General features: G+C 38.4%; 1 protein-coding gene across 1 annotated transcript in view; it reads left to right on the top strand.

Moving 5' to 3' along the window:
- The first annotated feature begins 3,216 nt into the window (after positions 1-3,216).
- The window catches only part of GLCE (glucuronic acid epimerase), a 112,473-nt gene continuing 87,953 nt past the window's right edge, over positions 3,217-27,736 (top strand). Inside the window, 1 exon segment of the mRNA XM_042988514.1 lies at positions 3,217-3,388. The gene's annotated coding sequence lies outside the window, so the exon portion shown is untranslated.

Raw genomic sequence — 27,736 nt, 5'->3', positions numbered from 1 at the left:
ACCACCTTTAGGCACAGGTGGGAAGGGTCTGCCAGAAGGGACTCTGCTCTGGTCCTTCTCCAGCTGCATCCCTGCATACTGAGCAGGAGTCCTCTGAGCCAAAGGAATGTGTCCATTTGGAGCTGGTTTCACCTCTTCAGATGTTTCTACGTTTCTCCAGGTAAAACCAGAAGCCAAAAGTCCCTGCCTTCTCCCCTAGATCTTGGGCTTCTCCCCTAGATCTTCTGATATATACTCCTGGACCTGTGGAGTGGCCAAGAAATGACAGTTTTGTAGAGGAAAAAGTGGACATGTGGGCTGGAGTGCCCATGGAGTGTGGGGCCTAACTGGCCGTGGGAAGTGAAGTAGGGAAGGCTGCTGTGTGGACACCAGCAGTCTCTGTTCTCATAGGGAGCTCTGAGAAGTCCCAGAATTCTAAGTTCAAACCTGGTCTTCCAAGTTGTATTGGAAGTATATTTTCTTTTTTTCTTTTTTTTTTTTAACATATATTTATTTTTGAGACAGAGAGAGACAGAGCATGAACGGGGGAGGGGCAGACAGAGAGACACAGAATTGGAAGCAGGCTCCAGGCTCTGAGCCATCAGCCCAGAGCCCGACGCGGAGCTCGAACTCACGGACCGTGAGATCGTGACCTGAGCTGAAGTCAGACGCTCAACCGACTGAGCCACCCAGGCGCCCCTGGAAGTATATTTTCAAGGTGAAAGGATATCTATCTATCTATCTATTTAATATATATTAATATATTAAATACATAAATACATTAAAATATAAATATATATAACATATAAAATTATTATTATTTATTATTAATAATAATATATTATATTATTATTTTTATAACAATTTTATAAATATATTTATAATAATAAATATATTATTATATTTTATATAAAATATATATTTAATATAAAATATATATTTATATATTTTATATATTATATATATGTTTATATATATGTTAATGTTAAATAAATATATATATATATATATATATATTTTTTTTGAGACAGACAGAGCATGAGCGGGGGAGAGGCAGAGAGAGAGAGAGGGAGACACAGAATCGGAAGCAGGCTCCAGGCTCTGAGCTGTCAGCACAGAACCCAACAGCGGGGGTCAAACTCGTCAACTGCGAGATCATGGCCTCAGCCAAAGTCGGATGCTCAACCAACTGAGCCACCCAGGTGCCCAGACATATGTATATATTTTTTAACTTCACAGTTTGTTAGTTTGTTTTATAACTTTTACGTATTGATTCATTTAATATGTGGGCCTCTAAATGTAGACTTTTTGTGGACCCCACAAATTTTAGGATTGGTTCTGGCTCCCCATTTAATACAAAATCAAGTTAAATCAGCTTGGCCTGGTTTAGAAGGCCTTTTTCTTTTCTTTCTTTCTTTCTTTCTTTTTTTTTTTTTTTTCGTAATGTTTATTTATTTTGAGATGGGGGGAGGGGAAGAGAGAGAGAGGGAAAGAGAGAATCTCAAGTAGGCTCTGCACTGTCATCTCAGAGCCAGAGGCGGGGTTCGATCTCAGGAACTGTGAGATCATGACCTGAGCTGGATGGTCCACCAACTGAGCCAGCCAGGTGCCCGGCCAAGCTACTGTTTTAAGACCCAGCCTCATAGTCACGTAGTCATGTCTTTTCCCACTGGCCTTTTCTAACTGCTTTTATTTGAGCCACTTACTGGCATTCAAAGTGTACAACTATGAATGGCCATTTTTTTCTTATTATGGACAAGATATGGACAAGGAAACACCAATACATAGACATTTTTCAGACCAAGAGGGGGGACCCGCCCCTCACCCCCAAAGGAAAAAAAAAAAGTCAGAGGAGTAACTAGGGAATCAGAAGAATGTAGTTAGGCACCAAAGGAGGAGATGGCCACCATTGTCAAAAGCTTCAAAGAGGCCATTGAGAAAGGTGCCCCAAATAGAACATTTGCCCATTAGGAAAGAGGTCTTTTGTGACCATTGAGAGAACAGCAGATGGTGTGGTGTGAAAACAACATTGTAGTGGGAAAAATAAGAGACGAGAAAGTGGAGACAGCAAACATACTTTAATGTCTCTCAAGAAATGTGATTCTTAGAAGAGATAGAGTACCTTCAGAGGGTGGAGGAGGTAGGGTGGTTTTGTTCTGTTCAAATGTTGGAGGATACCGAGTGTGTTTGTAGGAGAAAAGAGCTGGATTAGAGGGGAAAATTAATAATGGGGAACGAAAGGTTAGATGATTCAACAAAATCTGGGAATGGCTGAGATCCAGTGCACAGGTGCAGGGGTTAACCTTGATGAGGAGAAAGGGCACTTCTTGCTGTGGGTAAGGGAAGGAGGGCAAGAAGATGAATGAAGGCTACAGGACACGCATAATAATGGAGTGATTGGCCGGACTTAAGGGTGAAGAGATTGGCTGTCATTGTAAAGAAAAGGCTAAGATAGCTTGAATTTTCTGGGGCTGGGCCAGACTTCAAATATTCAAATATCACATTCTCCATTCATTCGTTTCATTTATTCAGTGCCCTGTCTGTACAGACACTGGGGTCTACACTGATACAACTTTTCATGTAATTTTGGATTTTGTTATACTGGGACTCAAGTGAGATACACTTTTTACTCTTCTAGAAGACTCAAAGTAGAAATAAATGATCGAATCAGAAGAGTCCTTTGTCAGACCAGATGTCCCAACTTGGGGTTTAGAAAACACGGGCATCTCAACAATGGCGCCCTGTTTGAGGTTGAGAGGGAAGAGAGGCGAGATGGGGGGAAGGGGGATTACACCCGGGTAACCCCAGGAGGGTGCGCCTTCAACCAGGAAGGTGCGAACCTTCTGCGCACTTGGGGCCGCGCTGTAACCAAGGGTAACGGCTTCTAAGCCTACACGGGTGTGCAGACCTGCTTCTTCCCCAAACCAGGGGCGTCTACGGAGGCTGAGCAGGACCAGACACAGGCCCAGCTTCGCCATCCAAAGTGCCCTCCGGCGATCTGCCACCGCCTGTGACTATTTGAGGTCACTGTTACTTTTGCCCCTAGTTAATTGCGAGGGGCGGGGGAGGGGAGAAGCGGTGGGCGGGACGAATCACCTTTTCTATTTTACAATTGGTCGCAACGGGCTCCGAGTCCCGCCTGCTACGCCGCCGCCGACAGGCTCTCCGGGCTGTCACTCGAGCCGCCGCGGCCGCCCCTGGCCGTGGCTGGGATCTCGCGGGAAGAGCGGCGGGCACGGCTGTGGCTTGGTCTCCCGGCTGCGCGCGAAGCGGGAGGGCTCTCCTCACACAAGCGCTTCCTCGCGGAGAGGTTAGAGCTGCGGCAGCCGCAGGCCTGGGCCGCCCCTTCCCTGCCGCCGCCTCCTCTTCCTCCGGGCTTCTCGGTCCGCTCGCCCTCCGGCGCTCCCAGGTAAGGAAGCCCGGAGCGCGTCTCGGCTGCGGAGCGGTCGGGGAGCGGGGACTCGGAGCAGCCGGAGCGGGCTGGCTCCAGACGGGGGCGGCTCCGCGGGCTGCACGGCGCTGCCTGGTGGGCGCGAGGCTTGGTGGAGCTCGGGAGCGCGGGGGGCAGGAGGCGGCGGGGTGGGACCCGGGTGCGGGCGCCCCAGGGCGGTGTGGCGGCTGCCGGGGCTCCTGGGGCGAGGCGGTTTATTGGGGATCTTGGGGCTCTTTCCACTTTGGGGTGGGGGTGGGTGGCGGCGCACAGGGTCCCGCCTCAGGGTCCAGGGAGATTTATCAGGGTCCTGGGGGTTCCTCGAGGTGGTGTAGCGGGGTTCCGGAACATGGAGGGCGGGGGGGAGTCCTCTTACCGCGGTCTCAGGCTCTTTGGGGGCAGAGGATTCAGTTTAGCAGGTCCTAGGTCTCTGAAGGGGCAGATCATTGGGGTCTTCGGGGGTCCTTTGAGCGGGACTGTTTCGCATCCCTGGGTGGAGAAGCAGCGTATTAGGGTTCCGGGGAGGGGGTTCTGTTTATCCGGGTCTCCCGGCGAGAGGGCGGTGTATCTGCGTCCTGCAGGGGTCGGGCAGCCTTGGTGGGCTGCTGGGGGCGGAAGGGTGTTCGGCGGAGCCCGGCGTCTTTTCTGGGGTTTCTGTTTTGCCCAGAGGGGGGCGGTAACTTGGCATGGTCTTCAGTCTTTTCGGGGCGACCGGGCGAGTTATCGGGTCTCCGGGTGATCTCGGATGGAGGGCGCGGCTCAGCAGGCGCTTGGGTGGGCTCGGGGGCTCTAGTGGCGTCCCGAGCCAGCCCCGCTAGACAGTCTGTGGCTGGCCAGCATCCTGGACCAGGTCTCTTTCCTAGATGAGATTTACCCAGCGCCCAGTGGGAAGATTGATGCGTGTCGTTTCTTAGTTGGAGAAATCGTGGGTTTGTTCTGCAGTTTGCTTTTCTCTGCCCCGGGATCCCTGTGGGGGCGTGCTCGGTCTTGCTGCTCCGGGAGCGTGAGAGTGGCAGCGCCTTAGGTGGGTATAGACTCTAGGTTCTTTAGGAGGCGAGTGTCCTCAGGTGGAGCGTGCCAGACGCTGAAGATACAGAAGGCTGTGTGGTTTTGGCTTCACTTTCCTAGATAGTCTGCTTTGCTGATCCTGCAATATTAGATCTGTCCTGAAGTCTTGCCTGAGTGCTGGGCAGAATCAAGTAGTGCTGGGAAGTGTGTTCCGGCTTCTCTCTGTCCTTTGAAAAACGTTCGTGGAGAGGGATAGCTTTTAAGTTTGGTCTCCAAGTAATGCATTGAATTTGAGGTCCCAGAGCTAGAGCTCTGCGTCACTTGAGACCTGTAAGCTAACAGCTCTTTTAGAGAATCCTGCTTTAACAGTTTTATTGTGAAGCTTGAGTTAGTCTTGACTCTAATGGAGAGTGCTTGGTAACTAGCCCAGTCTTAGGTGAAATTCAGATAAAATGGCCTGTATGTATGTGTATGTGGTTTTTTTAAAAAAATGGATAGCTTGGAAAGTCTGCATTTGCTTGACATTTCTTCAGGTTAGATAGCTACTTTATCACAGAGGCCTGTAAATGAAGCCTGATGTGGCAGGCAGTGGAGTCCATATTCACAGTAATTTTGTAATTTTGGGTAAACAGACAAATTTGACTTTGCCAAAGCAAAGAATTTTGCCTGCTTTAGCCTTTTTCTTAGTGTCAGTTTTTTTAGATTGACATTTCTTTTTGATCTTAGAACCAGAAAGATTAGGGACAGTGTACTTAATCCTTGAGTTTTGCAATCATTTTTTAAAAAGGAGGGACTCCTACGTAGCAAATATTTAACTCTTTGAAGAGTGTAAGAGTTTTGTTTTGTTTTTTGCTTTAGTTATAATTCAAACCAAAATGCCTGATTGACTTTTATGGCTATCGAAACTGATCAATTGAGCAGATATTTGGGTGGAACTATAGCTAAAAAACCCTAAGCAGACCATTTTTCCCCTCATTATTTTTGAAAGACAAATGATAAATTAAGCAAATTTCAGTAACTTTGAAAAAAAAAGCAGCTTTCATGATTTCTAAGTAAACATACTAGTCAGTCAACAAAATCTTTGGTTATCCGCTAGGTGTCACAACATTGGAGGTACAGTGATTTCCAGCTCACATATAACCTACATTGAGCGAGAGAAAGACAGCAAATAAAATGAATACATAAAATAATTAAGATGCTGATAATGAAGAAACATTGGGGTTCAGCTCACTTTTTAAAGTAACCCCTGAGTAATATGATTGATGTCTGTTGTCATAACCAGGAACCAAGTAAGGTAATGATCTATCTTCTGAATTATTAAAGATGGAATAATGATCAGTAGAGTTTGGGTGTTAAATATATATTGACTCTGAGGATTAGTACCTTTTGTTATATAAGCATAAAAAAGTCTGTAAGGATACATATCAAACTTCAAAGTATTGGGGGACGGATTCTTTTTTTAAATGTTTATTTATTTATTTTTGAGAGAGAGAGAGAGAGAGAGAGAGAGAGAGAATCCCAGTATGTGCTGACTGCACAGAGCCCGTTGTAGGGCCCGAACTCATGAACTGTGAGATCATGACCTTAGCCAAAATCAAGAGTCAAGACCTTTAGTCAAGACCTTTAACCTACTGAGCCACCCAGGTGCCCCTTTGGGGCATTCTTTAATAAGAGAGCATTGCAGAGTCCTGGAAGAGAGCTGTTAATTTTATACTTTTGTATTATTTGAATCTGTTTCAATGAGTGGACATAACAAGTGGAAACTAAAGAAGTCTAAAAATTAAAATCTTTTGGTCACTATGCAAATTTGTGAAAGGTACAGTATTTATAAGGCATTTTGTCAGTGTTGCCACTCCCATTGTGTGTACTAGTGAAGGAAAAAATCTATTTCAAGGATCTAAAATTATAGGGGATGGGGAGCACAACAGAATAAGAAGAGTACTGAGCTCCAAATAAAATGTTAACACATGTTAAAGATGTTAGATGTTTAATTATATAAAAATAAATTAGGGGCGCCAGTCAGTTAAACAGCCAACTCTGAATCTCAGCTCTGGTCATATCTCATGGTTCGTGAGTTCCAGCCCCACATCGGGCTCTGCGCTGACAGCTCCAAGCCTGCTTGGGATTCTCTCTCCCTCCCTCGCTTTGCTCCTTCCTGCCTCTCTCTTTCTCTCTCAAATAAATACACTTAAAATAAAACAAATTAAGGCCTTTCTATTTTAAAATTTAACTATTTCCAAGTTTGAGAAGGGAAGTTTTTATAAACTCCTTAGACGAGAATACTTTGTGTTTCTGTGGATGGAGGTGTTCTTATTGTGGCACAGACTTCAGGAAGAGATTTCTTTTGTCCAACCTATGGACACATCTAATAGATTTGTTTCTCTTCTGAGGCATATGAAACAAAAATAGTTTTATGGTTCATTATTACTATAATTTATTACTATTTATATTTCATTATTACTATAATGGGTTATCGTTCAAGATTCTGGAATGATAAATGTGATACACTAAAGCAATTTTTAGAAAGGAAATCGTAAGATATGAATTCCAATCTTCACTGTGCTATTAACCATATGGTCTTGGGTAATTTCTTAGTCTCTTAGGGCCTTAGTTTCCATATATATAAAATTACAGAGAAGTCCCTGTCAATCATCAGTGCAAACTCCAATTCTAATGATTCTTTTGCATTAGTTTTGATGTTGCCCGTCAGCAGTATTCCGTGTACAAAAAGGAATGGGTGCCTTAAAGAGTAGCTGGTTCTCAGGATACATCTAGATCCATGTATTTTTATATATGATACCTAATTTTAGAAACTTCTTTCTTTTTAAGATATATAGGACATATTTAATTTCAGAATATACATTCATGAAGGTACATGATTTTTTTTTAATACTTTAGATTTATCTGTTAAAGCATTATTATTTTTATTTCTGATTTCTGGTTCTATAATAGAGTATCTGTGTGATAAGGTAATGTACTTATTTAACTTAGGGTGTAGAATGATGTCTCTAGTGGTTGACCCCCTTTAATCCATTCTTTACGCTCCTGCCAAGGTGACTTCTAAAATGCAAATCTGTTCAATGCTTCTTTCTTAAAATCCATACTCTCCTTTACCTACAATACACATTTAGTTCTAACTCTTTATCATTACTAGGCCCTTCACCATCTGGCTCATTTCCTGCATTTCCCCCGCCGAAAATCTGAAGCTCCAACTGTACTAATCCAGTCAGTTCACTGAAAGAGTCATACTGTTTCCTGACTCAGAGCCCTCTCATATATTCTCCCCACTGTTTAGAATGCCTTTCTTTCTCCTGTCTTGCTGACAAAGTCTGCTGCTTTTTCAAGGTACAACTTAAGCACTGTCTGCTTTTTAAGTCTTCTGTGTCCTCTGGTTGTCCCTCTTTCTTACCTCACTGAGTTATGCACTCTCTGTGTCTTGTTCATTCATTCTCTTATGTTCACTGGTATGCTGTAATTATTTATGTCTGTTGCTGGGTCCTCCCGGACTCGAAGCCAAGTTTATATTTGTCTTACTACTTTTTGAACCTCTATTGCTTATTTTACACAGTTGGCTCTCATTACAGGTTTGAACTATCTGTGCCAAGATTGACCGTTTTCATAATGTCCGAGTTAAGCCCAAATCTAAGTCTTTTTTTTTTTTTTTTTTTTTTTTTAATTTTTTTTTTAACGTTTATTTATTTTTGACAGAGAGAGAGAGAGAGAGACAGAGCATGAGCAGGGGAGGGGCAGAGAGAGAGGGAGACACAGAATCCCAAGCAGGCTCCAGGCTCTGAGCTGTCAGCACAGAGCCCGACGCGGGGCTCGAACTCACGGACCGCGAGATCATGACCTGAGCCGAAGTCAGACGCTCAACCGACTGAGCCACCCAGGCGCCCCAGCCCAAATCTAAGTCTTGTCCTATTTTTCTAAAATTTGGAGCTTTTTAAATTATCTTATTCTCTTACCCTATGACCACAAACTGATATTAGATCTGTAGTTCTTATCCTCATATTTAAGAAGTGAGATTCCCAGCACTATAGGAGTTAAGGGTTACTCTGTTAAACTTGCAGATTTTGAGGCAACCACTAATCCCTATAACTAAAATTGGTAAGAAAGTTATAAACTAGTTTGGGTATTTCAGATCTTGGTATCAGTGATGTGGTAGGTATTTTTTACCTACCTGGCTGCTTTCTGTATGGGACATGATTGTTGTCAATGCGTGTGTGTCTTTATATTGTCTGTTTATTCGCTGAAGATTTAATGCTTGCTCAGGGTCATTATCTACTAAACAGCATGCTATAACTAGATGCAGGTCCGTTGTACTCCAAGTTCTATGCTTTTCCAAATCCTATACTGCTTTTTGAAATGTGACTGCTTATTTAGTGTATTAAAATTATTCATAGATATTTTATTCATTTTATAAATTGAAGAAGTAGGTTGTAATGTTTATTCATTCAGTTTTTTCACAAAAGCTAAAGTAGAGAATTTGAGATTGTTTGGACTTAAGGGATCATTTAATCCAACCCTTCGTGTAGCATGTGAGGGAATTGACACAGGCAAGAGTAGTTGAATGACTTGCTCAAGATCGTGCAGCTAATTGGTTAAGATTTTCTTTGTTAAGCTAGTTGTACACATAGGTGTTAAAAAAACCATTACTTGAAAGGAATACCAGGTGCCTCTTCCCTCCTCCCCCCAAGAATAAAAGCCTGGAGTGGTTTTTAGAAAAAGTGATGTCGAGGATCTCAGAGTCTTAAGGACACGGCTCAGAGAAAATCCGGACTTTGGATCATGACGCGTGGAGACGCCTTGGTGCCTTTACTCACGTAGTTCCCTAGTCTTTGCTTCTGTCCTTCCTCTTTTTTCTTTTTGAAAATCTATCCTCAGTTTACTAACTTTATGCCTGATGGAGTTGTTATTGGTGTCAGCCTTACCAGTAACCATTTAAGTGCCATCCACAGGGCAACTGTAGAGATAGAAAAAAAGCAAAAAATCTAGTCACTGCCCTAAGGGGCTTGGTTTATTTGGGAGTGGGAGACAGTATGTATTTGATTGCAAGGTAGTATGTAAAGATGTCATGAGCGATACAGCTGTAAGAGCTCAGAAGATATCAGGGTGGATTGGGCTAGTAGTTACAGAAATTTCTGTGTGAAAAAGATTTGACTTAAGTTAATCTTTTAGAAATATTTATTTATTTAGTGTTTATTTATTTTGAGAGAGAGAGAGTGCCTGTGTGTGGGAGAGGGGCAGAGAGTGAGGGAGAGAGAATCTAGGCAGGCCCTGCGTTGTCAGAGCAGAGCCTGACTCCGAGCTCTTAACAAACTGTGAGATCATGACCTGAGCTGAAATCAAGAGTCGCATGTTCTACCCACTGAGCCAGCCAGGTGCCCCGATTTTAGTTAATCTTTATTTTTTTAAACAAACTCCCTGTTTTTATTATTATTATTATTTTTAATATTTGCTTATTTTGGGGAGACCGAGAGACAGAGCGCAAGCAGGGGAGGGGCCGAGAGACGGGGAGACACAGAATCCGAAGCAGGCTCCAGGCTTCGTGCTGTCAGCACAGGGCCCGACATGGGGCTCAAACCCATGAAGCGTGGGATCATGACCTGGGCCGAAGTCAGACTTAACTGACTGAGCCACCTGGGTGCCCCTAAGTTAATCTTTAAATGAGGAGGTGGAGTCAAACTCTTCATTAAACTCTCATTGTTTTGCTTTGTTTTGTTTTCTAATCTTACCTTTGCTTACTTCCCTGCAGTCATGGTGGACTTCTCTCTGTTTCAGGAGGCCTGAAACATGTTCTTCCACAATCCGTGTCTCTTTCCCTTCCTTCAAGTCTTAGTTAAAATATCACCCCTTCTGTGAGGTCTTTATTGGCCACCTTGTTTAAAATCACAGCATCCTTTCTACACTCTCTTCCTATTTCTCTTCCCTGCTTTGTTTCTTTGTTTTCTTCTTTCTGTTATCCAGCATACTCTATATTTTTATTGTCTTCCTACCCCTAGTATACTATAAGATCCATGAGGGCAGGGAGTTTTACTCATTTTATTCAGTGCTATCTCCCTAGCACCCAGAACAGTACCTGTTACTAAGTAGGTGCTCAGATTTTTATTCAATAAATAAGATAATTGAACTTTAAAGCAGGAATTTGAAAATTATTTGATTTAACTTCTCCTTCCTTTGTTCCTCTTTCCTGGCTGACATAGAGGAAGGGGAATTTTTCTCTTCCATTTCTAAAAAAAATGTATGGGACTTCAAGAAAATCATATACAGTACAGAAATTCTAAATAGCTTAATGAACTTTTACATGTGTAAACATGTAGTCACCAGCCAGATCAGGATATAGAACACTTCTAGGACCTTAGAAACCTTCCTCATGTTCTCTCCTAGTCAGTATTTCCCAACAGTAACCATTATTCAGGCTTCTCTCATAATAGATTAGTTTTGTTTATTCCTGAACTTCATGCAAATTGAATCAACCTGGTTTCCTTTGCTCAGCATTATGTGAGATTCATCCATGCTTTTTTTTTTTTAACAGTAGCTCATTCTTTTTCATTACAGTGTAGTATTCTGTTGTTTGAGTACATATATTTTTTTCTATTCTTTTGATACATTTGGGCCATTTCCAGTTTTTAGCTCTTAGGAACAAAGCTGCTGTGAACAACTTTGTACCTGTCTTTTGGTGGACATAATGGTTAAGTTTTTGGCTAAATAACTAGGAGTTACTTATCTCCATATATAGAGAGACATACACATAATTCTTAATCCCACATGGTTTTTAGCACATGTTAGATGATCATTAAATGATTGAAGATAAATTATTAACTAATCATGTACTGTGAGATTATCTCGAACTTATTAAAAATATTGGAGAACTGTTTCTGGTCCACACTTGTTTCTTATATCTGACATAAAACATAGCTTTATCCAGGCTTTACACATTTCTCTTTCATCTGGGTTTGCCTTTTTTTTTTTTTCTAAGCCATATTCCTTATTACTTGCTCTTCCTCCTCCAGAAAATGGGAGAAGAAGTATGTGCAGGAAAGAGACCATTCAAATTAATTAATTTCAAGATGTGAATTTCAGAACTGGTTGGCTATTTTTCTATAATTTTTCAACAATAAGTCATTTTTTCTGACATTTGCTTCTTCTGTATATTTCTTTAATATTCTATATGCTTTGAAATCAACTTTGCTAATGCGTTCATAACACGGGTAAAAAAGCTTTGAGTCTTTTTTATTTTTGTCATGTGTTAGTTATGTTTTGGGGTATGTCAAGCAAAGGGTTTCTTTGATGGCCTTAAATAATTCTAGAAGTGGCTTTAGTTGGTGAATAGTGCAAATAAGCTCCTACAATAATAGAAGAGATCTGGAGGAATGTTTTTCTAATTCTGGAAAAGTTTACAGTTTTCTTTTGAAGTGATTTCTAAGCTGACTTGAAAGACTAATAGGAAACAAGGTGGATAGGATACCTCATAGGGAATGGGGTGAAAGAACACTCTAGGTAGGGAACTGCATTTGCAGAGAGAGAGCGAGCAGGGCGGATTTGAGGATCTGCAGGTAATTCAGGAAGGCTGCAGCAGTGGTTTTCAAGCTCTAATGTGCATATGAATCTCCTGGTGCATATGAATCTTCTAACATGCTTACAGGTGATGGAAATGTTGCTGGTTCAAGGATCACACTTGCTTGCAAACTGCTGGGTTAAGATGTAGAAAGAAGGTGAGAAGGAAGGAGTGGGGAGTGAAAGCAAGGACCATCCCATGAGTCTTACAACCAATGTAAGGAATTTGGGCTTAAGGCAGTGGTAACCCAATGAAGAGTGCTAAGAGTAATAGTGAACTTGTGAGTTAAGTGGTCAGTAGTGGTGGATATAATCTTGAGGGATATACTCCATCTACATTTGCAACTATACAGATTAATGTCTGAGAAATGATCATTTGTTCATCAATAACTACTTTTCCCCCTAGCAGACTCTGCTTATTTAAAGGAAAAGTTTGGTTATATTTATTAGTCTATTTTTTTATTTTTTATTTTTTAAAATTTTTAAATCTTTATTTATTTTTGAGAGAGAGACAGAGTATGAGCAGGGGAGGAGCAGAGAGACAGGGAGACACAGAATTCGAAACAGGCTCCAGGCCCCAAGCTGCAGCACAGAGCCCGATGCGGGGCTCGAACTCACACACCGTGAGATCACCACCTGAGCCGAAGCCGGACGCTCAACCGACTGAGCCACCCAGGTGCCCCTGGTAATATCTATTAGTTTAGATGTTATATGTTTGTTTAAGGAGTTCTTTCTTTCAGGGATATTATTTATCCTAATAACTATCATTATAATTTAACTCATAATTACATTATTAATCCTGTTTGATGGGATTTAATTTTTGTCCATATTGTGTACCATATTATAGTCTGATGTTTTCTTTTATTTTTCTTTTATTATTATTTAAAAAAATTTTTTTAATGTTTTTATTTATTTTTGAGACAGAGACAGAGCATGAGCAGGGGAGGGGCAGAGAGAGGGAGACACAGAATTTGAAACAGGCTCCAGGCTCTGAGCTGTCAGCACAGAGCCTGACACAGGGCTGGAACTCAGACTGTGAGATCATGACCCGAGCTGAAGTCGGACGCTTAACGGACTGAGCCAGGCGCCCCTTCTTTTATTTTTTAATTGTATTGATTTAAAAATGAGCTAGCTGCTAGTGCTTATTGTATTGAATGGTAATGCTTATTGTATGGTGGGAATGATCTTAAGATACACAGTAATTTGAGTTACTCTTTATTGGTTTCCCTAAATGCTATTAATTAGAAGGTTTTGACTTAATTTGTTTCAACTACTTTTTTTTTTTTTTTTTTTTTTTTAATTTCAACTGCTTAAATACTATATCAGTTTGGGATTCCTGGGTGGCTGGGTCGGTTAAGCATTTGACTCTTGATTTCAGCTCAGGTCATGGTTTCACAATTCGTGACATTGAGCCCCACATTGGGCTTGCGCTGACAACATGTTGCCTGCTTGGGATTCTCTCTTCTCTCTCTCTCTCTGCCTCTTTCCCTACCCGTCTCTCTCAAAATAAATAAATAAACTTAAAAAAACAAAAATAAATACTACATTAGTTTTGCAATATTATAAATTTAAGAATAAAGGTATGTGTTTATGTTTTGTAGGTTAATATTATATTTTCCTCCCGATTTTATAAGTTCTAGGTACTCATTTTAAAAACTTGGAGAAATACAAAAGACAAAAATGTAAGCTCAGCCCAAATATAAGCATTACTAACGTTATGTTATACATTCTTTTTCCTCTTCCGATGATTATTTATTCATAGTGTGCTGTTTATTCCCCACCAAGCATTATATCATGAAGAATTTCCTATTTGGTAAAATTATTTCAAAACCTAAATTTTAATAGCGCAATGTTCTATTGAATGAATGTGTAGTGATTTAACCATTCCTAATTATTGAAAAATTTTTCCTCTGCTGCTAACATTGAAGAAAATCTTTGCATAATTGTTCTCCATACTTATTTTCTTAGGATAGGAATAAAAATTTTTAGTCAAAGATAAGACAAAAAAATTAGATACTGTCATATTGTTTTCTAGAAAGGTTATGACAATTTGTATGCTAGTATTCAGCTTTTCTAATTTGGTAAGCAGAAATGATCTTACTTTAATTTGTATTTTTTTATTATAATTGAAGTTGAACATTGAACATTGTAAGTTGTTTTTAACACAATTACATATTAAAATATTTTAAAAATATCTTAAAAAAAATTTTTTTAATGTTTATTTATTTTTGAGACAGAGAGAGACAGAGCATGAACGGGGGAGGGTCAGAGAGAGAGGGAGACACAGAATTTGAAACAGGCTCCAGGCTCTGAGCTGTCAGCACAGAGCCCGCCGCGGGGCTCAAACTCACGAGCCGCGAGATCATGACCTGAGCCGAAGTTGGGATGCTTAACTGACTGAGCCACCCAGGCGCCCCTAAAAATATCTTCAAGAGAAAGCCTCATGCATTATTTTGTAAGGCAAAATATTTTAACTGGAATTAATAGACAAATTAATTTTTGAATAGTTTTTACAAAAGCATACAAAATTCAAAGACCCAAACAGTTGCCTGAGAGGCAACCATTGTTAATCACTTTCTTGTATATACTTCCAGATGTATGGTGGATTGTGTGTGTGTGTATTTGTATGCTGGAACATTAGACAAATTATGGAGAACATTCATTAAAATACTGTCTAGTTCAGATGTGGGATTGTGTACTAAATTGTGTACTAAAAATTAGAAAGGGTCTAAAAATGATTAGTATCTGGCCACTAGCCCAGAAGGAAGAAAAGCAGGGTCTGGCAGCATTTGGCAGTAATTTTCTATAAGACAAGTGGCCTTAGCTCTTTTTATTATTGGATCGATTCTTTGACAATAGCACTTCTGTTTATGGTACCAATTCTGTAGCACTGTTCCAAAAAGGAAAGCCAAGTTTTTGAAAATTAGTTGATACCTGAAAGAAACTCTAAAGTACAAAACCTATTTGGAGGTATTTAGGGGAAAGATACTTTATTTATTTATTTCTTTTTTTTTTTTTTTTTTTTTTGGTGTTAGGATTTTTTTGCTTGAGAGTTAAAGTTTTAGCAGAATTTTCATGACTTTGTTGCTTAACATTGGAAGCTTGAGCTTGAATAATTACAAATAAAATTTATCATTTTCCTAAACTCTTATTTACCTAATTCAGAAACCATGATATAAATCCATGATATAAATATATTTTTAAAGTATAGTTTTTAAAAAGTTTTCATGCTAATGCTACTATATGTGGTAATTGGTCTCATACATCAAAGATCTTGAGCTTGACTTGAATGTTACTGCTAAATATGCGATTCGAGCAATAAGAATCAGAGGTTTTAATTGGATTGTACAAAGCTTTAATGCTTTAGGCATAAAAATGTTTGCTTTTAGGATAGATTTCTTTTAAGGCTCTTGTTTCCAAAAATAAAATTTGGGGATGGCTATGAATACTAACTGAATACTAACTCTGTGTGGCCCAGGGTAAGTAGGAGTATTATGAGAATTCCTATTTGTTGGAATTCATATCTTCCATTCCAGATTAATTATGAAGTTGTAAAGGCTGCTCAAGAGTTTGCACCTGATAGTGGTTGATAATATTTGAGGAATTTAAAGAAGGAGTTTATCAGAGGTCAGAAAAGATCATCTTAATTTTTAAAATAGGTTTAATTTTGAAGTAGTTATGTATTCCTAGGAGAATTGCAAAGATAGTACAGAGAATTCCCATACACCTTTTACTCAGCTTACCCTAATTGACATCTGGATATAACCATGGTTATCAAAAGTAAGAAATGCATCCTGATTTTTAAAAAGAAAATTCAACAAAATTTCTTTTAACGATCTACTATATATGAGTGTTTTAGCTGAAGTATATACAATGTTGGAAAACAAGTAAAGGATGCAGATAATAATAAACTGATGAGTTAGGCATTATTCCTAAACAAATTCTCAGATTAAAAAAAATTTTCTTCTTAATGTATGTTTATTTTTGAGAAAGAGAGTGCAAGCTGGGGAGGAGCAGAGAGAGAGGGGGACAGAGGATTTGAAGTGGGTTCTGTGCTGACGGCAGCAAGCTGTTGCAGGGCTCGAACTCACAAACCTGATCATGACCTGAGCCGAAGTCAACCGACTTCGGTGGTGTCAACCGACACCACCCAGGTGCCCCCAAATTCTCGGATTTTTGAACACACGTGTTGTTGGTACTTTGAAAAGAAGACGCTGATCACTAGGAGCCAGCGTGGGTTCCCAGAGAACAAGGCATGCCACACTGGTCTCACTTCTTTTCTTATAGGGGTAAGTAAACTGGTAGGTACATCAGGAGATACTCTGCCATTGTACGTCTAGAATTATAGCCACATTTATTGGATTTTTAATTTTGTGCTGGGCACTGGGTTAAATGCTTTACATAGATTGCCTCATCTAGTACTGTTTTACAAATGAGGTAAGGGACCCCCAAGGTTATACAGATAGCATTTGACAGCCTTTTATGATATCTTTATAGACAAGTTAGAGAAATGTAGTCTGAATACTTGCATAGGTAGGTGGATTTGTGATTGATCAATGGGCTGATGTTAAAATTAAACTGCAATTCATTCTTAGTGTGTCCCTCAAGATGCTGCCTTCCCCTGTGTCCTATTTAAAATGTTTATCCATTACTCTCAAAATTATGAGGGTAGTATGTTATGTGACAGAATCAGGATCCTTCCTCTAGTAATTTTTTTTTTTTTAACGCTTATTTATTTTTGAGACAGAGAGAGACAGAGCATGAACGGGGGAGGGTCAGAGAGAGAGGGAGACACAGAATCCGAAGCAGGCTCCAGGCTCTGAGCTGTCAGCACAGAGCCCGACGCGGGGCTCGAACTCACGGACCGTGAGATCATGACCTGAGCCGAAGTCGGACGCTCAACTGACCGAGCCACCCAGGCGCCCCCCTCTATTAATTTTTAATAATTAGACTTTATCTAAAAAACTACTTGTAATAATTCTATATTTGATATGTCTGGTTCATAGGGACAAAAAAATTCTTACAATTGAATTTTTTTTTTTTTTTAATCTGCACAAATACAGTATTGAAGGCTTGGAGGGCTAACAGGTGGGATTTTTTTTGTTTGAAGTAGGTGTGTGCCTAGGTGGGTCTCTCCATTTGTCTGAAGTCGATGAGTCAGTGGTTTATTATAACTGCTCCAAAGGCTCACACTCACTTAAACAGCATTATTTTGAAGTAGTTTGTCTAAAACATAGTTGATTATCCTTTTCTATTCTGCCTTTAGCTGAGTTCTCAGTTCTATTTGCCACATCTTGAGGAGGATGTTGATAGTGTATTCAGAAGGAGGGTAATCAGAATGAAGCAGTGTCTGAAACAGATACTTGCAAAATAATTGAAACATTTCAGATTTTCAGCCAGGAAAAAAGAAGACTTTAGTGGGGTATATGGGAATGCTTTTCAAGTTGGTAATTGAGTGATCTTTAACAATGTTCCTGACTCAAATGTGTGGTTCTGGTAAACACATGAAGGAATGGCACGTGGAAGAGGGAGTGAAGCATATCTTTTGTATCCCCAGAGGATAGAACTAGGAACAATGAAAGTTAGAGGAAGGGAAATATTGGTACATGATGAAGGTTTTTTGTTTTGTGTGTGTGTTTTTTTTTTTTTTTAACATTTATTTATTCTGGAGAGAGACAGAGCATGAGTGGGGGAGGGGCAGAGAGAGCGGGAGACAGAATCTGAAGAGGCTCCAGGCTCTGAGCTGTCAGCACAGAGCTCGAAGTGGGGCTGGAACTCACAAACCGTGAGATCGTGACCTGAGCCGAGGTTGGACGCCCAACCGACTGCGCCACCCAGGCACCCCATAATGAAGGTATTTTTAACAATCAAAATGAAAATAGAGTGGACAGTTTCTCACTGTGGTGTTAAAGCGTGTGTTGAGTAGTGTTTAATCAATGTATTCTTTAAGGACTTTTCCAACTCTGATTTTTAAAAATTTATTTTACTTTTAAGTAATCTTTACATCCAGCGTGGGGCTTGAACCTTCAGTCCTGAGATCAAGAGTCACATGCTCTACCAACTGAGCCAGCGAATACCCCCAATCTTTGTTTCTATTTCTTCATTGGTTATAATTCCCCAGAGTAAAATTTTCTCGTGGGTACATCATTTATTCTCAGAACCTTATGGTCTTATATAGTATAAAGTGTTAGTAATAACAAAGTTAAACAACAGCAGAACATTTTTCACTTGCTAGGTTGATAAAGATTAAAAAGTTCAGTAATACCCCACCATGGCAAGGATGTTTAGAATTGCTCACTCATACACTCTAGGCAGGAATGTAAATTTGTGCAGTTTCTTGGAAGGAAAAGTTGGTTTACTTATTAAAATGGTAAATTTTCATACTTTTTGACTCAATAATTTTAAAGAATTTATCTTTAAATGCCTAAGCCCTAAATGATTTTTTTTTTGAAGAGAGAGAGAGAGAGAGAGAGAGAGCGAGCAAACAAGAAAGCAAGTAGGGGAGGAGCAGAGGGAGAGGGACAGAGAATCCCATGAGCCCCATGCTGGACTTGATCCTACGACCCTGAGATCATGACCTGAGCTGAAATCAAGGGTCAGATGTTTACCCGACTGAGCCACCCAGGTGCCCCCTAAATGATTCTTTATATGGGTTAAATAAATGATTGTACAAGCATACAATGGGATGTCACACAGCCATAAAAAGAAAGAAAGAAGGAGTACTTCTGCATGAATTCATCTTTAACACATTATTGAGTGAAGAAAGTAAGTTGCAATACAATATTTATGGTATGCTGACATTACTGTAAAAAAGTAAGCTGTGAAAAAAATGTAAGTTGTGTGTATGTGGGTGAATATGCAAATATATATGCACACATTAATAAGCACATTTATGCTTCTATGTTAAAGACTTCTCTGGAAGGATGCATAAGAAAAGGAGTAGTTTCTTCTGGAGAGGGGCTCGGAGATTAGAAGTCTGAGATCTCAGTAAGACTTTGGTTTGCTTACGTACACTTTACACTTTTATACTGTGTGTGTGTGTGTGTGTGTGTGTGTGTAGGTCGGTCAAGAGTGTGTTTCAAAATTTTTTTTTGTTTGAAGTAATTACAGATTCTTAGGAAGTTCTTAAATTAGCACAGAGAGGTCCCATGTACCCTCATCCAATTCCCATCAATAGTCACATCTTACATAACTATAGTACTATATCAAAACCAGGAAATTGGCATTGGTACAACCCACAGATCTTGTTCAGATTTCACCAGTTTTACATGTATTCATTTGTGTGTGTGTATAATTCTTTGAAGTTTTATCACATGTGTGGATTTGTGTAATCAACATTACAACTGAGATACAGAACTGTTTTATCACCAGTAAGATCCTTGTGATCCTTTATAGTCATATCCGTCCCCTTCTGGCAACCACTAGTCTGGACTCCATTTTTGAACTCTGCCATTTCCAGATGATATATAAATGGAATCAAAAAGTATGTAATCTTTGAGACTGACTTTTTTTTTTACTCGGCATAATTCCCTTGAAATCCATCCAGTTGTTGGATATATCAATAATTCCTTTTTATTGCTAAACAAAATCCAGTGGTATGCATGTACCAGAGTTTATTTAATCTTCACCCATTGTTGAACATTTGGGCAGTTGCTACTTTGGCTATTACAGCTGTGATCAACATTTCTGTGTATGACGTGAGATTTCATTTCTCTGGCATAAATGTCTAGGAGTGTGAATTACTGGGCATTATGGTAAATATTTAAGAAAGTGTAAAGTATATTTTAAGAAGCTGTCAGCCCATTTTCCAGATGGTATACCATTTTAGACTCCCATCAGCATTGTATGAGAGGCCTAGTTTCTCGCTCTTCCTTGGCATTTGGTATTGTCACTACTTTTTACTTTAGGTGTTCTAATAGGTGTATAGTGGTAACTCTTCGTGGTTTAATTTGCATTTCCTTGATGACTAATGATGTTGAACATATATTTGCCATCCGTATCCTCTTTGGTGAAATGTCTCACGTCTTCTATTTTTTAATTGAATTTTTTGTTTTACTATTGAATTTTGAGGGTTCTTTATTCTAGATAAGAGTCCTTTGTTATAGAAGTGGTTTGCAAATTCTGTATTTGTCTGTTTAATCTAACTTGTCAAATTTATTGGCATAAAGCTTTCATGTTTTCCTGTTATCCTTCTAATATCTATAGAATCTATAAAGCTGTCACTTCTTTCATTCCTGATATTGGTTGTGTCTTTCTCTGTTCCCCTCATCAGTCAGGTTAGATGTTTATTAATTTTATTGCTCTTCTCAGCGAAATCAGTGGGTTCCGTTCTAGACCACTGCAGTAAAGAGAGTATTGCAATAAAGTGTGTCAGGTGAGTTTTTTTGTTTCCCAGTGTGTATAAAAGTTATGTTTATACTATACTGTAGTCTATTAAGTGTGCAATAGCATTGTGTCCAAAAGAACAGTGTACATACCTTAATTTAAAAATACTGTATTGCTAAACTTGCAAACTATCATCTGAGCTTTCAGTGTTGTAATCACTAATCACACATCATCATAACAAATAGAATAATAAAAAAAGAGTTTGAAATATTGTGAGAATGACCAAAATGTGACACAGAAGCATAAAGTGAGCTAATACTGTTGGAAAAATGGCACTGATGGATTTGTCTCAACACCACATTGCCACAAACCTTCAATTTGTAAGAAACACCATTATCTGTGGAATATAAAAAAGTGAAGCGCAGTAAGGGGTACGCCTGTACTCTTAATGTGATTATTGATGTGATTGTGTTTAAGTCTGTCATCTTGCTATTTGTTTTTCATTTGCCCTGTCTGTTCTTTGCTCCTTTTTTCTTTTTTCTGTCTTCTTTTGGATTAGTTGAGTATTTTCTATGATTTTGTTTTATCACATCAGTTGCCTTTTTAGCTGTAACTGCTTGTTTGTGGTTGCTTAGGGTTTATAGTATATAAATTTTTATAGTATGCATCTTTAATTTCTCTACTTTCAAAGTTAATATCATTTTATTTATAATAATACGAACCATAGGAAAGAATATTTTCATTTCTCTTAGTCTTTATGCCGTTGTGATACATTTTACATTTACATGTTATAAACCCTCAGTATACTGTTATTATTTTTATTTAAACAATTTTAAAGAGATTTAAATAATAAAATATCTTATATATTTCCCCTTGAAATAATCATTTCTGCTTCATTCCTTTAGGTAGATCCATATTTGTGTCTGGATTTTCCTTTTGGCTAAAGAATTTCCTTTAACATTTAAAAAATGTAGGTCTGCTTGTGATGAATTCTTTCTACTTTTGAGTGTCTGAAAAAGTCTTTATTTTGCATTCATTTTTGAAGATAATTTTGCTGGGTATAGAATTCTGTATTGACATATTTTTCTTTCAGTGCTTTAAAGATGTTCCAGTGTTTTCTCATTGGCATTGTTTCTGTGAATATGATGTTGTCCTTACCTCATTGTTCTATACATGACATGTCTGTTTTTCTTCTGGCTGCTTTTAAGATTTTCTCTTTAACATTGGTTTTGGGCAGTTTGATAATGTACCTTTGTGCAATTTTCTTAAAATTTTTTTTTTTTTTTTTTTTTTTTGTGGTTGGATTTTGTTGAGGTTGTTTATAAAGCTCTTTTTGGTCTTTACACTACTATTATCATGAATTTTACCTTTATATGTGTTATAAAAGCCTAGCTTAGGCTTATAATTTTCTTTAAGTTTGGAAGATTTCAGGCATTATTCCTGTAAAACTTTGTATAAATTTTTAAAAATTTATTTATTTTGGGAGAGAGTGAGTGGGCGTGCGTGAGTGGGGGAGTAGGCAGAGAGAAAGGGGGAGAGAGAGAGAGAGAGAGAGAGAGAGAGAGAGAGAGAGAGAATCCCAAGCAGACTCTGCAACGTCAGCACCAGAGCCTGATGTGGGGCTTTAGTCCATGAACTGTGAGATCATGACCTGAGCCAAAGTCAGATGCTCAACGGATTGAGCCACCCAGGTACCCCTATTTCTGTAAAATGTAAAAATATACTTTCTTCCTTCTGGGAGACTCCAGTTACCTATAGGTTCAGCCACTTATAGTTCACTTTTTTTTTTTTAATTCTTTTTTCTCTCTTTTTTCCTTTTAGGTAGCTTTTCTTGCTGTGCCTTCAAGTTCACTAATCTTTTCTTCTGCATTGTCTACTCCGTGCTAATGCTAATTTCCTCTAATGTATTTCATCTTAGTCATTGTAGTTTTCATCTATAAAATTTCTGGTAAAAGGGGCACCTGGGTGGCTCAGTTGATTGAGCATCCAACTTTGCTTCAGGTCATGGTCTCGTGGTTTGTGAGTTCCAGCCCCACGTCAGGCTCACTGCTGTCAGACTGTCAGTACAGAGCCTGCTTCAGATCCTCTGTCCCCTTCTCTGTACCCTCCCCAGCTTGCACTCTCCCCAAAATAAATATTGAAAAAATTTTCCATTAAAAAAAATATCTTCCATGTCCTTACTTAACTTTTTCACATGTGGAGTATGGTTATAATGACTATTTTAATGTCCTTCTATGCTAATTCTAATATTTGTGTTCTGAGTCTTTTAGGAAGTAATTGTGATAAAATTCGCATAACATAAAATTTAACCATATTTAAATGTACAAATAAGTGAAATTTAATACATTAACAATGTTGTGCAACGATTACCACTGTTTCCAGAACATTTATCACCTCAAAAGGGAGCTTTGTACCCATTAAATCATTCCCCATTTCTTCCTATTCCCTTAGCAACCATTAATCTATTTTCTTGTCTCCATGAATTTGCCAGTTCTGGATATTGCATGTAATGGGATCATGCAATATGTGCCCTTTTGTATCTTGATTCTTTTGCTTAGTGTATTGTTTTCAGGGTTTATTCATGTCATAGCATGTCTCACCCCTTCACTTCTTTTTATGGCTGAATAATACTTGTATGGATATAACACATTTTATCCATTTATTCATTGATGGGCATTTGAGTTGTCTCTACTTTTGGCTATAGTGAATACTGCTATTGCGAACTTTTGTGTAAAGTTTTTTGTTTAAATACCTGTTTTCAATTTTTGGATGTATATATGTATGAATGAAATTACTGGGTAATGTGGAAATTATATGATTAACTTTTTTTTTAAGATTTTATTTTTAAGTAATCTCTCTACCCCACGTGGGTCTCAAACTCACAATCCCGAGATCAAGAGCTGTCCACTTCACTGACTGAACCAGACAGGTGCCCCGTGATTGACTTCTTGAGGGATTGCTATATTGTTTTCCACAGTGACTATATAACATTTTACATTCCTACCAGCAATGTATGAAGACTCTACTTTCTCTACATCTTTGCTGTTATTTCTTTTGGTTTTTTAAATTCTAGCAATTCCTCAATCCTAGTGGGTAGGAAGTGGCATTTCACTTTGGTTTAGACTTGCATTTTCCTAATGACTAGTGATGCAGAGCATCTTTTCATGTGCTTAATTATCATTTGTGTATCTTCTTTGGAGAAATATCTAGTCAAGTCTTTTGGCCAGTTTTTATTTTTATCTTTTTTATTTATTAAAAAAAATTTTTTTTAATTTTTTATTTAAAAAAAAATTCTTTTAAGTTTATTTATTTTTGACAGAGACAGAGTGTGAGCATGAGCTGGGGAGGGGCAGAGAGAGAGGGAGACACAGAATCCGAAGCAGGCTCCAGGCTCCAAGCTGTCAGCACAGAGCCCAATGCGGGGCTCGAACTCACAAACTGCGAGATCATGACCTGGGCCGAAGTCAGATGCCTAACCGACTGAGCCACCCAGGTGCCCCCCCCCCAAAAAAAAAAATTTTTTTTTAACGTTCATTCATTTTTGAGAGACAGAGAGAGACAGAGCATGAGCGGGGAAGGAGCAGAGAGAGAGGGACATACAGAATTCGAAGCAGGGTCCAGGCTCCGAGCTGTCAGCACAGAGCCCGACGCGGGACTTGAACTCACGAACGGCAAGATCATAATCTGAGCCGAAGTTGGACTCTCAACTGTTTGAGCCACCCAGGTGCCCCATCTTTTGGCCAGTTTTTAATTGGGTTTGTCTTTTTGTGGTTATAAAATTTTTTTGTATACTCTGGATACTAGATGCTTGTCAGACATGTGATTTGCAAATATTTTCTCCCATTGTGTAGGTTTTTTTTTTCACTTTATTGATAATAATTTTTTTTAACTTATCTTTAGAGAGAGAGAGCAGGGGAGGGGCAGAGAGAGAGAGAGAGAGGGAGAGAAAGAATCCCAAGCAGGCTCTGCACTGTCAGCGCAAGCCCTATGTGGGGCTCTATCTCATGAACCGTGAGGCTATGACCTGAGCTGAAATCAAGAGCCAGAGGTTTAAATGGCTCTTGATGATATTTCTTGATGCACAGGGGCACCTGGGTGGCTCAGTCAGTTACGTGCCTGGCTCTTGACTTTGACTTGGGTTATGATCTTGCAGTTCGTGGGTTTGAGCCCCATATCAGGCTCTGTGCTGACAGTGCAGAGTCTGCTTAAGATTCTCTCTCTCTCTCTCTCTCTCTCTCTCTCTGCCCCTTCCCCACTGGTGTGCATGCTCTCTCTCTCCAAATAAATAAATAAACTTAAAAAAATTTTTTTTGATACACAAAATTTTTAATTTTGGTAGAGTTCAGTTGATCTGGTTTTTTTTTTTTTTTTTTTTTTTTTTTGTGGCTCATGCTTTTGGTGTCATATCTAAGAAACCATTCCAAATCTGAGATTATGAAGATATAACTGCATATTTTCTTGGAGTTTTATGGTTTTAGCTCTTATGTTTAAGTCTTTTCTCCATTTTGAGTTAATTTTTATATATAGTATAATAGTATATAGTATTTATATATAGTAACATAGTATAATTATATATTGTAGTGTATTTGTACATAGAGGGTCCAAATTCTTCTTTTTATGTGGATACCCTGTTATACCAGCACCATTTGTTGAAAAGACGTTTCTTTTCCTATTGATGGTTTTGGCATCCTTGCCACCAAAATCAGTTTCTCATAGCGTGAATGGGTTTATTTCTGGACTCTCAATTCTGTTATATTGATCTGTAGCTGTGTCTTTATGCCAGTACTTCATGATTACTGTAGCTTTTTGTGGTACATTTTGAAATAGGGAAGTGTGAGTTCTCCAACTTAATTTTGCCTTTTTTAAGATTAGTTTGGTTCTTTCCAAGATTAGTTTGGTTCCTGCAATTCTGTATGAATTTTAGGATCACCTTTCTCATTTCTGCAAAAACAACTATGGAGATTTTGATAGTGATTGTATTGAGTCTGTAGATCACTTTGAGGATTGTTGCCATCTTAATTAACAATTTTAAGTCTTCCTACTTATGTACATATGACGTCTTTGCATTTATTTAGGTCTTCTTTATTTTCTTGCAGTAGTCTTTTGTCCCTTACAGTGTTCCTTGGTCAAATTTAATCCTAAGTGTTTTTTTTTTGTTGTTTGTTTTGTTTTGTTTTTAATTTATTTTGAGAGAAAGAGAGCATGTGTGAGTGCAAGTGGGAGGGGCAGAAAAAGAGAGAGAATCCCAAGCAGGCTCTGCACTATCTGCTGATGAGGGGCTCAAACTCATGAACTGTGAGATCATGACCTGAGCCAAAACCAAGAGTTGGATGCTTAACCGACTGAGTCACCCAGATGCCCCTATTCCTAAGTGTTTTATTCTTTTTGACACTATTGTAAGTGAAATTATTTTCTTAATCTTCTGTTCAGATTGTTCATTGCTAATGTATAGATACACAACTGATTTTTGTTTGTTGATATACTCTGTACCTTACTGAATTTGTTTATTAGCTGTAATAATTTTTCTTGTAGAGTCTTTAAGATTTTCTATGTATAAGATCATGTCATCTGCAAATAAGATCATGTCATCTGTATATAGGGATAGTTTTACTTCTTTCTTTCCAGTTTGGATGCCTTTATATATTTTGCCTTGCCTAATTGCTCTGGCTAGAACTTCTCGTACGATGTTTGGTAGGGAGAAAGCTTTTTTTGTTTCTAGTTTGCGGAGTTTTTGTTTTTTTTTAATTGTCAGAAGGTGTTAAATTTTGTCATGCCTTTTTCCATTAATTGAGATGATTGTGTTTTCTTTCATTATATTAATAAGGTATGTTATATTGATTTATTTTCATATGTTATCTACCTTTGCAAGCCTGGAATAAATACTACCTGCTCAAAGTCTTTTTAATATGCTGCTGATTAAGTTTACTAGTAGTTTGTTGAAGACTCTTACATCTCTGTTTAAAAGGGATATTCATCTGTAGTTTTCTTACGGTATCCTTGTCTGGCTTTGTTATCAAGACAATGTTTGTGTCTTAAAGTGAGTTAGTAAGTGTTCCTTCAAATTTTTTGCAAGAGTTTGAGAAGGATTGGTGTTAATTCTTTGTTGGGAGGTTTTCGATTACTGATACAGTCTCCCATTAACAGATCTGTTAAGATTTTAATTTATTTTTAAGTCAATTTGGTAGATCATGTCTTTCTAGGAATTTGCTCATTTCATCTAGGCTATCTAATTTGTTGGCATTTCAATTGTTCATAGTATTTTATGATCCTTTTTATTTTTTTAAGGTCAATAGTTATAAGAGACAACTAAAATTTTAGGTGTTTGAGTCTTCTCTCTTATTTTCTTAATCTAGCTTGAAGTTTGTCATTTTTTTTAAGAGTTTAAGAGTTTGTCTTTTAATTTCCACATATCTGTAAGTTTTCCTTCTGTTATTGAGTTCTAATATTATGCTACTGTGTTCTGAGAATATACTTTGTATGATATCAGTCTTTTAAGTTTATTGAGACTTATGTTTGTATTTAGCCTAACATATGGGTTATCCTGAACATGTTCCGTGTGGACTTGAGGAGAATGTTCCAGAATGCATTGTTTTGCTGTTGAGTGGAATGTTCTTTATATATCTGTTAGGTCTAGTTGGCTTATTGTGTTGCTTAAGTCTTCAATTTCCTTACTGATTATCTGTCTGGTTTTTCTGTTGAAAGTGAGATATTGAAGTATCCAGCTATTATTATAGAATGTTTTTTCTGTCACTTCCATTAGTTTTTGCTGTATATATTTTGAGGATCTTTTGTTAGGTCCATATGTTTATATTTGATATATTTTCATGCTGATTTACCTTTTGTTGGTGTATAGTGTCCTTCTTTATCTCTTATAACTATTTTTTACTTAGTCTGTTTTGTCTGATATAAATATAGCCACTTTAGCTTTCTTTTGGTTGGTTAGTTTGCATAGAATGTCTTTTTTCATTTTTTTACTTTCAACCTGTTTGTGTCTTTGGATACAAAATGAGTCTCTTGTAGATAACATATAATTCAGTCATCTTTTAAAATCCATTCTACCAATTTCTGCTTTATCATAGAAGAATTAAACTATTTACATTTAAAGTAACTATTCAAAGGTCTTCTTTTTAATAAAAATACATCCCTTTGTTCCTCAGTTCCTCCATTACTGCCTTCTTTTGTGTTTATTTTTTCTAGTGTATTGTTTCGATTCCCTCTCATTTCCTTTTCCTTCTTACTCTTTTAGAGAAGGATTCTGGGAAGCAACGGTGAAGGGAGAGTCAAGTGGTGGTTAGAGCAAGAATCACCTTAACCAGTTGAGCTAGTGAAGAACATCCCAAATAGAATATCATGGAGGCATAGAAGATACGCAGTGTTGGAGAAAGCAGAAATTGCAGTGCAGTTTTGTAATTTAAGTGTATCCCTGTTTGACATTGT

The sequence above is a fragment of the Panthera tigris genome, chromosome B3 (assembly GCF_018350195.1).
Source record: "Panthera tigris isolate Pti1 chromosome B3, P.tigris_Pti1_mat1.1, whole genome shotgun sequence".
NCBI lineage: Eukaryota > Metazoa > Chordata > Mammalia > Carnivora > Felidae > Panthera > Panthera tigris.
The sequence above is the reverse complement of the archived record's forward strand: the minus strand, read 5'-3'. Positions and strand labels throughout refer to the sequence as shown.